Source organism: Arachis hypogaea, chromosome 3 (genome assembly GCF_003086295.3).
Source record: "Arachis hypogaea cultivar Tifrunner chromosome 3, arahy.Tifrunner.gnm2.J5K5, whole genome shotgun sequence".
Classification (NCBI taxonomy): domain Eukaryota; kingdom Viridiplantae; phylum Streptophyta; class Magnoliopsida; order Fabales; family Fabaceae; genus Arachis; species Arachis hypogaea.
In genome coordinates this window covers 45,820,511-45,833,012 of record NC_092038.1, presented here as the reverse complement: position 1 = coordinate 45,833,012, position 12,502 = coordinate 45,820,511, and the positions used below count along the sequence as shown (strand labels likewise).

At 39.4% G+C, this 12,502-nt stretch overlaps 1 non-coding gene across 1 annotated transcript; it reads right to left on the bottom strand.

Moving 5' to 3' along the window:
- Nucleotides 1-1,131: 1,131 nt before the first annotated feature.
- Nucleotides 1,132-1,239, bottom strand: LOC112793239 (small nucleolar RNA R71). The gene has a single exon (XR_003197942.1). It is a non-coding gene; the product is annotated as a small nucleolar RNA R71 (small nucleolar RNA).
- Nucleotides 1,240-12,502: the final 11,263 nt, after the last annotated feature.

Genomic DNA, 12,502 nt, shown 5'->3' with positions numbered 1-12,502 from the left:
CAATCAAATCTTTTTCAAAGTCAATTTCTTTCCATTTTCAAAAATACTTGCTATCAATTAATGATTTGATTCAACATTTCAAGTATATTGCCTTTTCTGTTGAGAAAGGTTTAATGTTTGAATCATATCTCTTCTTGTTAGCCAAGTTATTAATTTTTAAAATCAAATCTTTTTAAAATGTTTTTCAAATCATATCTTCTCAATCACATCTTTTTAAAACCAATCATATCTTCTTCACCACATCTTTTTTAAAATAGTTTTCAATCAAATCTTTTTAATTTCTACTTTCAAAATCTTTTTCAAAAATCACTTGATTTTTTTTCTCACTCTTAGTTTTCGAAAATCAATTAAAGTTTTTCAAAATGTTTTTAAAATCTTTTTAAATTATTTTCGAAAATTTCTTCCCCTCTTCTCACATCCTTCTATTTATGGACTAACACTATTCCTTAATGCACAATTCGAACTCCATCTTTCTTGATAAGTTCAAATTTTCTACCTCTTCCTTCCATTTTTCTTTTCCTCTGACACCTCAAGGAATCTCTATACTGTGACATAGAGGATTCCATATTATCTTGTTCGCTTCTCTTTTATATGAGCAGGAGCAAAGACAAAAGCATTCTTGTTGAGACTGATCCTGAACCTGAAAGGACCTTGAAGCAAAAGCTAAGAGAAGCTAAGGCACAATTCTCTGTAGAGGACCTAACAGAAATCTTCAAAGAAGAACCCATGGCAGCCGAAAACAACAACAATGCCAACAATGCAAGGAAGGTGCTGGGTGACTTCACTGTACCTACTCCCGACTTCTATGGGAGAAGCATCTCTATCCCTGCCATTGGAGCAAACAACTTTGAGCTTAAGCCTCAATTAGTTTCTCTAATGCAACAGAATTGCAAGTTCCATGGACTTCCATTGGAAGATCCTCATCAGTTTTTAGCTGAATTCTTGCAAATCTGTGACACTGTCAAGACTAATGGGGTTGACCCTGAGGTCTACAGACTTATGCTATTCCCTTTTGCTGTAAGAGACAGAGCTAGGATATGGTTGGACTCACAACCTAAAGAAAGCCTGAACTCTTGGGAAAAGCTAGTCAATGCCTTCTTGGCAAAGTTCTTTCCACCTCAAAAATTGAGTAAGCTTAGAGTGGAAGTCCAAACCTTCCGACAGAAGGAAGGAGAATCCCTCTATGAAGCTTGGGAAAGATACAAACAATTAATCAGAAAGTGTCCCTCTGATATGCTTTCTGAATGGAGCATCATAGGTATTTTCTATGATGGTCTGTCTGAACTATCCAAGATGTCTTTGGATAGCTCTGCTGGAGGATCTCTTCATCTGAAGAAGACGCCTACAGAAGCTCAAGAACTAATTGAAATGGTTGCAAATAACCAATTCATGTACACTTCTGAAAGGAATCCTGTGAACAATGGGACTAATCAGAAGAAAGGAGTTCTTGAGATTGATACTCTGAATGCCATATTGGCTCAGAACAAGATATTGACTCAGCAAGTTAATTTGATTTCTCAAAGTCTGTCTGGAATACAAAATGCACCAGGCAGTCCTAAGGAAGCTTCATCTGAAGAAGAAGCTTATGATCCTGAGAACCCTTCAATGGAAGAGGTGAATTACATGGGAGAACCCTATGGAAACACCTATAATCCTTCATAGAGAAATCATCCAAATCTCTCATGGAAGGATCAACAGAGACCTCAACAAGGTTTCAACAATAATAATGGTGGAAGAAACAGGTTTAGCAATAGCAAGCCTTTTCCATCATCTTCTCAGCAACAGACAGAGAGTTCTAAGCAGAACCACTCTGACTTAGCAACCATGGTCTCTGATCTAATCAAAACCACTCAAAATTTCATGACTGAAACAAGGTCCTCCATTAGAAACTTGGAGGCACAAGTGGGTCAGCTGAGCAAGAAAATTACTGAACTCCCTCCTAGTACTCTTCCAAGCAATACAGAAGAAAATCCAAAAGGAGAGTGCAAAGCCATCAACATGGCTGAATTTGGAGAGGAGGGAGAGGCAGTGAACGCCACTGAGGAAGACCTCAATGGACGTCCACTGGCCTCTAATGAGTTCCCTAATGAGGAACCATGGGAATCTGAGGCTCCCACTGAGACCATAGAGATCCCATTGGATTTACTTCTGCCATTCATGAGCTCTGATGAGTATTCTTCCTCTGAAGAGGATGAGTATGTCACTGAAGAGCAAATTGCTAAATACCTTGGGGCAATCGTGAAGCTAAATGACAAGTTATTTGGCAATGAGACTTGGGAGGATGAACCCCCTTTGCTCACCAAAGAACTGGATGACTTGTCTAGGCAGAAATTACCTCAAAAGAGACAAGATTCTGGGAAGTTCTCAATACCTTGTGCCATAGGCACCATGACCTTCAAGAAGGCCTTGTGTGACTTAGGGTCAAGTGTAAACCTCATGCCTCTCTCTGTAATGGAGAAGCTAGGGATCTTTGAGGTGCAAGCTACAAAAATCTCACTAGAGATGGCAGACAATTCAAGAAAACAAGCTTATGGACTTGTAGAGGATGTTCTGGTAAAAGTTGAAGACCATTACATCCCTGCTGATTTCATAGTCCTAGAGACTGGGAAGTGCATGGATGAATCCATCATCCTTGGCAGACCCTTCCTAGCCACAACAAAGGCTGTGATTGATGTTGACAGAGAAGAATTGATCATTCAAGTGAATGAAGAATCCTTTGTGTTTAAGGCTCAAGGATATCCCTCTGTCACCATGGAGAGGAAGCATGAAGAGCTTCTCTCAAAACAGAATCAAACAGAGCCCCCACAGTCAAACTCTAAGGTTGGTGTTGGGAGGCCACAACCAAATTCTAAGTTTGGTGTTGAACCCCCACATTCAAACTCTAAGTTTGGTGTTGGGAGGTTCCAACATTGCTCTGAGCATCTCTGAGGCTCCATGAGAGCCCACTGTCAAGCTACTGACATTAAAGAAGCGCTTGTTGGGAGGCAACCCAATGTTATATTTTATCTATTTTCCTTTGTTATTTTATGTTTTCTGTAGGTTGATGATCATGAGAAGTCACAAAATCAATTGAAAAAGAAAAAACAAAATGAAAAACAGAAAGAAAAATAGCACACCCTGGAGGAAGATCTTGCTGGCGTTTAAACGCCAGTAAGGCTAGCAGATGGGCGTTTAACGCCCAGTCTGGCACCATTCTGGGCGTTTAACGCCAGAAAGGGGTACCAGACTGGCGTTAAACACCAGAAAAGGGCAAAAACTTGGCGTTAAACGCCAGAAATGGGCACCAGCCCGGCGTTTAACGCCAGAATTGGCATGGAGTGCATTTTTGCACGCCACTTGGTGCAAGGATGACTTTTCCTTGACACCTCAGGATCTGTGGACCCCACAGGATCCCCACCTACCCCACCACTCTCTCTCTTCTTCATTTTCACACAACCTAAACACCCCTTCTCCCCCTTTGGCCGAACAACAAAGCCATTTCCATCTCCTTCATTTCTTCTTCTTCTACTCTCTTCTTTCTTCTTTTGCTCGAGGACGAGCAAACCTTTTAAGTTTGGTGTGGTAAAAGCATTGCTTTTTGTTTTTCCATAACCCTTTATGGCATCCAAGGCCGGAGAAACCTCTAGAAAGAGGAAAGAGAAGGCAAAAGCTTCCACTTCCGAGTCATGGGAGATGGAGAGATTCATTTCAATGGTGCATCAAGACCACTTCTATGAAGTTGTGGCCTTGAAGAAGGTGATCCCCGAGGTCCCTTTTAAACTCAAAAAGAGTGAATATCCAGAGATCCGACATGAGATCCGAAGAAGAGGTTGGGAAGTTCTTACCAACCCCATTCAACAAGTCGGAATCTTAATGGTTCAAGAGTTCTATGCCAATGCATGGATCACCAAGAACCATGATCAAAGTGTGAACCCGGACCCAAAGAATTGGCTTACTATGGTTCGGGGGAAATACTTGGATTTTAGTCCGGAAAATGTAAGGTTAGCATTCAACTTGCCCATGATGCAAGGAGATGAACATCCTTACACTAGAAGGGTCAACTTTGATCAAAGGTTGGACCAAGTCCTCACAGTCATTTGTGAAGAGGGCGCCCAATGGAAGAGAGATTCAAGAGGGAAGCCGGTTCAACTGAGAAGGCATGACCTCAAGCCTGTGGCTAGGGGATGGTTGGAGTTTATCCAACGCTCAATCATTCCCACTAGCAACCGGTCCGAAGTTACTATAGACCGGGCTATCATAATTCATAGCATCATGATTGGAGAAGAAATAGAAGTTCATGAGGTTATATCCCAAGAACTTTATAAGGTGGCGGACAAGTCCTCTACCTTGGCAAGGTTAGCCTTTCCTCATCTCATTTGTCACCTCTGTTATTCAGTTGGAGTTGACATAGAGGGAGACATCCCCATTGATGAGGACAAACCCATCACTAAGAAGAGGATGGAGCAAACAAGAGACCCCTCTCATCATCAAGTCCCTGAGATGCCTCAAGGGATGCACTTTCCTCCACAAAACTATTGGGAGCAACTGAACACCTCCCTAGGAGAATTGAGTTCCAACATGGGACAACTAAGGGTGGAGCACCAAGAACACTCCATTCTCCTCCATGAAATAAGAGAAGATCAAAGAATCATGAGAAAGGAGCAACAAAGGCAAGGAAGAGATATTGAGGAGCTCAAGCACTCCATAGGATCTTCAAGAGGAAGAACAAGCCGCCATCACTGAGGTAGATCCGTTCTTTAATCTCCTTGTTCCTTATTTTCCTATTTTTCGAAAATTATGCTTATGTTTATCTATGTTTGTGTTTTGTGATCATTAGTGTCTTAGTGTCTATGCCTTAAAGTTATGAATGTCCTATGAATCCATCACCTTTCTTGAATGAAAAATGTTCTTAATTGAAAAAGAGAAGAATTGCATGAATTTTGAATTTTATAACAGATTAATTATTTTGATGTGGTGGCAATATTTTTGTTTTCTGAATATATGCTTAAACAGTGCATATGTCTTTTGAATTTGTGGTTCATGAATGTTGGCTCTTGAAAGAATGATGAAAAAGGAGACATGTTACTGAGGATCTGAAAAATCATAAAAATGATTCTTGAAGCAAGAAAAAGCAGTGAATACAAAAAAAAAACGAAAAAAAAAGGGAAGAAAAGAAAACAAAAAAAAAGAGAGAGAAAAAGAAAGAAATAAAGTTGTGATCCAAGGCAAAAAGAGTGTGCTTAAGAACCCTGGATACCTCTAATTGGGGACTCTAGCAAAGCTGAGTCACAATCTGAAAAGGTTCACCCAATTATGTGTATGTGGCATGTATGTATCCGGTGGTAATACTGGAAGACAGAGTGCTTTGGGCCACGGCCAAGACTCAATAAGTAGCTGTGTTCAAGAATCATCATACTCAACTAGGAGAATCAATAACACTATCTGGATTCTGAGTTCCTAAAGAAGCCAATCATTCTGAATTTCAAAGGATAGAGTGAGATGCCAAAACTGTTCAGAGGCAAAAAGCTAAAAGCCCCGCTCATCTAATTAATGCTGATCTTCATAGATGTTTTTGGAATTCATTGTATATTCTCTTCTTTTTATCTTATTTGATTTTCAGTTGCTTGGAGACAAGCAACAATTTAAGTTTGGTGTTGTGATGAGCGGATAATTTGTACGCTTTTTGGCATTGTTTTTAGTATGTTTTTAGTATGTTCTAGTTAGTTTTTAGTATATTTTTATTAGTTTTTAGTTAAAATTCACTTTTCTGGACTTTACTATGAGTTTGTGTGTTTTTCTGTGATTTCAGGTATTTTCTGGCTGAAATTGAGGGACTTGAGCAAAAATCTGATTCAGAGACTAAAAAGGACTGCAGATGCTCTAGGATTCTGACCTTCCTGCACTCGAAGTGGATTTTCTGGAGCTACAGAAGCCCAATTGGCGCGCTCTCAACGGCGTTGGAAAGTAGACATCCTGGGCTTTCCAGCAATATATAATAGTCCATACTTTGCCCAAGATTTGATGGCCCAGACCGGCATTTCAAATCAGCTCAAGAATTCCCAGCGTTAAACGCCGGAACTGGCACAAGAATGGGAGTTAAACGCCCAAACTGGCACAAAAGCTGGCGTTTAACTCCAAGAAGAGTCTCTACACGAAAATGCTTCAATGCTCAGCCCAAGCACACACCAAGTGGGCCCGGAAGTGGATTTTTATGTCATTTACTCATCTCTGTAAACCCTAGGCTACTAGTTCTTTATAAATAGGACCTTTTGCTATTGTATTTTCATCTGGGTAGCTATCTTTAGTCTTATGCTATCTTAGATCATGGGGGCTGGCCTCACGGCCATGCCTAGACCTTGTTCTTATGTATTTTCAACGGTGGAGTTTCTACACACCATAGATTAAGGTGTGGAGCTCTGCTGTACCTCGAGTATTAATGCAATTACTATTGTTCTTCTATTCAATTCAGCTTGTTCTTGTTCCAAGATATCACTTGTTCTTCAACTTGATGAATGTGATGATCCGTGACACTCATCATCATTCTCACCTATGAACGTGTGCCTGACAACCACCTCCGTTCTACCTTAGATTGGGTGGATATCTCTTGGATTCTTTAACCAGAATCTTCGTGGTATAAGCTAGAATTGATGGCGGCATTCAAGAGAATCCGGAAGGTCTAAACCTTGTCTGTGGTATTCTGAGTAGGATTCAATGATTGAATGACTGTGACGAGCTTCAAACTCGCGATTGTGGGGCGTTAGTGACAGACGCAAAAGAATCACTGGATTCTATTCCGACATGATCGAGAACCGACAGCTGAATAGCCGTGCCGTGATAGGGTGCGTTGAACATTTTCACTGAGAGGATGGGAGGTAGCCACTGACAACGGTGAAACCCTACATACAGCTTGCCATGGAAAGGAGTAAGAAGGATTGGATGAAGACAGTAGGAAAGCAGAGAGACGGAAGGAACACAGCATCTCCATACGTTTATCTGAAATTCCCACCAATGAATTGCATAAGTATCTCTATCTCTATCTTTATGTTTTATTCATCATTCATAACTATTTGAGTTTGCCTGACTAAGATCTACAAGGTGACCATAGCTTGCTTCATACCAACAATCTCTGTGGGATCGACCCTTACTCGCGTAAGGTTTATTACTTGGATGACCCAGTACACTTGATGGTTAGTTGTGCGAAGTTGTGTTTATGCCATGGTAGTGAACACCAAGTTTTTGGATTCATCACCGGGGATTAGTTGAGTTGTAGTGATCACAATTTCGCCCACCACGTAGGCGCATAGTGTGCGCGCGCGTCCCTGGGCTTTTTCCAAATCTTTGACTTTTCATGATTTCTCCACTTTGCATGCTTTCCACTTTGTTCCTTTGGTCCATTCCTAGCCTTTTCAATCTGAAATCACTAACAAACAAATCAAGGCATCTAGTGGAATCAAAGGTGAATAAAAATCATCATGTTAAAGCCTAGAAAGCATGTCTTCACTCTTAAGCACAAATTGGGAAACAATCATGAAACCATGATTCATTGAATAAATGTGGGTAAAAGGTCATAAAATCTCCTAAATTAACCACAAGATAAACCCTACAAATAGGGTTTATCAGCACACAAGGAGGAAAAAAGGGCTATGTGCACGCACAGAGTCATGCGGATGCTGCGAGCAGAATGTACAATGCAATCTGTGCAAACGGACAGGGTAGCGTGCGGTCACACAGAAGGAGAAAATAAGGGGGGCGCGATCGCACAAGGGGTGTGGTCGCTGCGACCAGAAAGGTGTGTTCAGGCTGTGGGGACACACAAAGGGTGTGCGCTCGCACGTGTGGCTTCTCTCTTTTTTTTTTTGAAGATAGGGATACGGGTGCGGCCGCACGCATGGTGTGCGGATGTATGGGATGGGAAGGGTAGTGTTCCCACGCACAGCCTGTGCACGTACTGGGAACAGAGGGGATGTTCATGGGTGTGTGTGCGCACGTTGCTGTGCGTACGCACGGGAACTGAAAAACATGGGGCTTGTGCAGACGCACAAGGCTGTGCACACGCATAGGTCTCTGTTCCTACAACAAAAATTATGCCTCTAGGGCATCAATCTTGACATCCCAAATAGGTTTTCAAGTCCCAAAACATCACAAAACTCTCTAAAACACATTAGTTCACCAAAACTCAACAACCATCAAAATAAAACTAACCAACCAAGCAAACTAACCAATTATTCATGAAACAAAAGCAAAAAGAGATAAGGTTAGAAGGATATTACCATGGTGGGGTGTCTCCCACTTAGCACTTTGGTTTATAGTCCTAAGTTGGACTTGGTGCGGAGATCCTTGTTAGGGCAGCTTATGCTTCCACTCCTCCTTCTCCTTGAATCTCCAACCAAGTTTGCTATTGATTTGACCTCCGGGGTCCCATATGAAATTCTTCAAACTCTCAAGAGACTTCAAGCTAGTAACTAGGATCCTTAATTGTTGACTCTTAAGACCAATACCCGGATCCCATACTTGAATTTCTCTATTACCGTTGACATTCTTGTGCACTACCCAGAATCCACTAATTTGAGTCTTGCACCAAAATTGAACTTTAAATGTTAAATTGGCCTTTTTGATGAACTTTCCATTCCATTGCCAATTAACATTCTTCTCATCGCCTTCCACTACTCCAAGAAGGGTTTGAAGTTGACAATCCGTCTCCAAGACAGCATATTGATGCGGGCCTATAAAGCTTGTTGAAGATAAAAGCCTTTACCCACTCAATCCGTTCTTGTAGACACACTTTCACTTCTTGGTGACTAAGGTTTTCCTCAACATCTATTGAATCTTCTTCATCATCACTCAAATAAAAAATTGGAGGTCGCGTGAAGTCCACATCAACATCTCCTTCCAAATCTACTAGTGGAGACTCGTGAAGGTTATCGAAGGAATTACCCAAGTTGGACAAAAAATCTTGGATGATGGAATCCTCTTGATCAATTCCTACCAACTCTTTATTTGACCCCTTTTTCACTTTATCTTGTGACTTGACATCTTCTTCTTGATTTTGCACTTTTCCTTTCACTCCACACTTGTCACCCGGTTCCATACATCCATCCACTAGAATTTCTTGCGTGTGGTATGAACGCAATGAAGCTAAATAATCCAAAGCTTTTGCTAAGGTAGACATGGCGAGCTCTTGCTTCTTCCAGAACTCTTGTTGTCCTTGAATGAGCATGAAAAGTACTTCTTGTGTGGCTTGATCCATAATTGAAGATAGAGATTAATGTGATGAAAGTTGACTCTCAAACTCATGAGGGTGAAGGTTTTGTATGTAGTGAGGTGGTGGGGTGTAAGATTGGTGACTAAAAAGGTAACTATTTGGGTTCCATTGGGGTGCATTGTGGTGATGGTGTGAAAAAGTCATCAAGAAAACATAAACAAAAACCTACTAGCAAAAGCAAATAAACAACCGAAAAGTACTATTTACACTATCAACATATTCACAACAATCAAAAGATTTAACACCAATTGCATCCCCGGCAACGGTGCCAAATTTGTCGAAGAGAATTGGTACGTATAGTTTGGAATCAATCAAAACAAGCATCAATTCGTTGGTAGTATAGTCCAAACCAACAATGAATTCTCTTAATCAAATAATAATTTCAAACAAATATAAACCAAGAGTATTAAACCTCGGGTCGTTCTCCCTAGGAATGCAATTGAAGTGTTACTTCATTAGTTGTTAAGACAAAAAAGGGTTTTTAAAATCAAGGAACGAAAGATTAAAGGGACTTAAGAAATCAAAGAACTAAGAAATGAGCAAAATTGTGAATTAATGCATAAAAGAGACCGTGACTTGGGAATTGAGAATCCAAGGAATCCTATCATTGCCATAACCACAACTATGGTAATTGTCATGAGTCAATCTCGCCTAGTCAATCCCAACCATCGAGAAGTCAAGCAAGCATAATTAACCTTAATCCATAAGTTCTAACCAACTTATCAAACTAGTTGATAAAAGGCTAGCGTCAATGGAAACAAGAGTCAACTAACTATCCAAGAATTACCACTAAATGTCGGACATTATGACTCTAGTATCCTAGGAACTCAAACCACAAGCCAAGGGGTGAAAATCTACTCAAATTCTAGAGTTGGCATTTTCACAAACACTTGGTGGGCACAAAACCAAAACATGAGAAATTACAAAGTAAAATGTAAAACTATAACCAACTATCAACAAAACCAAATATAACCAAGCAATCAAACATAAAGGAAGCATGGAATAGTAAATTCATCAATCAAAACTTCAAGAACTCAAAATTGCAATTATAACCAGAGTAACTTGAACCAAAAGGAAATGAAGATAAAGGTGCTTTGATTAAAGAAGAAATTGAGAGTACTTACAATTAAAGAAGTAAATCCAAGGATCAAAGCTTGCTATAAAATGCTACAAGAAGGCTACATAAACCCTAGGAGAGCTCTCTATTCTACACTACTCCTACTCCTAATTACTATGCAAAACTATGGAAAATAAATTCTAAGTCCTCCCCCTTCAAATGTGTTGATTCTCCCTTTATATAGCACTTCAATTCAGCAATTCAGCCTTCCAAAATGGGCTAAGAGCCCCCAAAATTCGTGTAGCACGCGTTTCATTAATGAAGTCACGTGCAGGGACCTGTGCGGACGCACAGACGTGTGCGTCCGCACACTCGGCTGAAAATTGACATGTGCGTATGCACAGGTACTTGTGCGCACGCACACATGGAAATTCTTGCTTGTGCGTACGTACGCAGGGCTGTGCGCACGCACACTTCGCTGTGTGTGCTTTTCCTTATTTTCTTCATGTTTTCTCCCTTGTACATGCTTTCTTCCACTTTTGCCCATTCATTCTTGCCTTCAAGTCTTGAAATCACTCACAAACCATATCACGGCATCGAATGACATAAAAGTCAGATTAATTTGCTCTATTAAAGCATAAAATTGCATGTTTTCACAATTAGGATCAAATTAGGGATCAAACACAAAAGTATGCTATTTTGGTGCTTAAGTGTGAGTTCATATGCTAGAATCCATTCAAATCAAGCCAAAATATACCATCAAATATAGACTCATCACATATTTTACGCAAAAAATGCTATTTGCACATCAAATTCAGCCATTATGTATTTGTGTATAAATACATGTGTATTTTACATTTTAATGTATATTTTACACTGGCGGCTAATTTTGGTGATTGATTTTAGTATACATCTAGCATGGTTGTATTTTATATGATGGATTAAAAATTATGTAGTTCTGTGTAAACTTGCACAAATTATATGTCGAATGGAATTAACTTATACTAAATAATACATTGGCTGGGTCAACATAGCAGAATTGCAAAGATTTTGCAAGAGTTTTGTTATATTTAATTCGTACAGAAAGATTTCTGACAATCTGACTTGAACTATAATTCATTGGAAGATTTAAATATTGTGAGAAATGTATGAATTTATGTTTGAGGTTTAGTAATTTATTGAAATTCCTGATGCAAGATACTCTATGGATCCTTGATTATTGAGTTATGGATCAAAGTAGGCTGATCAATGACAAAGATGCTACTTTAACTTATGTTTATGAAAAGATGCTACTCATAACATCAACCATACATTTTGAATCTCTACTACATGGGTGGACAGATAAATGGATATATCTTAGATATTGGGGCCAATAAAAGTTGTCTTGATTGTAACATTATTGTTGCATTATTCTGTCATAAGAGAATACTCAGTGGTGAGTATTACATAGAGAAAGTTAAGGCTGTTTATTGCAAAGGAGCGTACAGTTCCAGATTTTGTGAGAGGTATTTGAAGTTATGGTTTTAGCCATAGTGCCAGTGCAGCAATCTCTGGTTTATTGCTTAAGAACATATGGGGAATTTTCAACTACAGTAAGCTCAAATATGCAGAAGTGAAAAACACAACATAAAATCAGAAAAAGAAATAATGCATATAGAGCAGAATTAAAAGGAGAAAAATATGATATTTAAATCAACTCAGAACAAATTATACTTAAATGAAAATAAAGATGGTTTCAAACTCAAACAAACAAGTTCAAGCAAATAAAAAAAAAGAAACCCAAGTTATGACGGGATAAGGCTAGATTGTTTATTGTCTCTCTTGCTGTATATGATATTTACCACTTTAAAAAGAAAGAAAAGAAAAGACAGCATCTACCACTTTCAAAGGAAAGTATGCGAAGATTAAGTTTGCATTATTGCCCTTCATTTCCGTGGTAAAGGTAATAATTAGATATCAACACTGGTGTAGTGTAATAAGCCATAATGACCAACTTAGAACACAGCAGTTAGCATCCGTCAACAGAAACCCCTCTGGTCTGTGTCTTTGTAATGGTTACTTTTCTACTACTATATTATATTATTATTGTGCATTAATATTAAAGGTTCCGGTGCCACCAACTATCTGCAATTCATCTTGGAAATCATTATAGCAAGCTGCAAATATTATTAAAGAGTAACATTGTAAAGAGAAAATAGTTATCC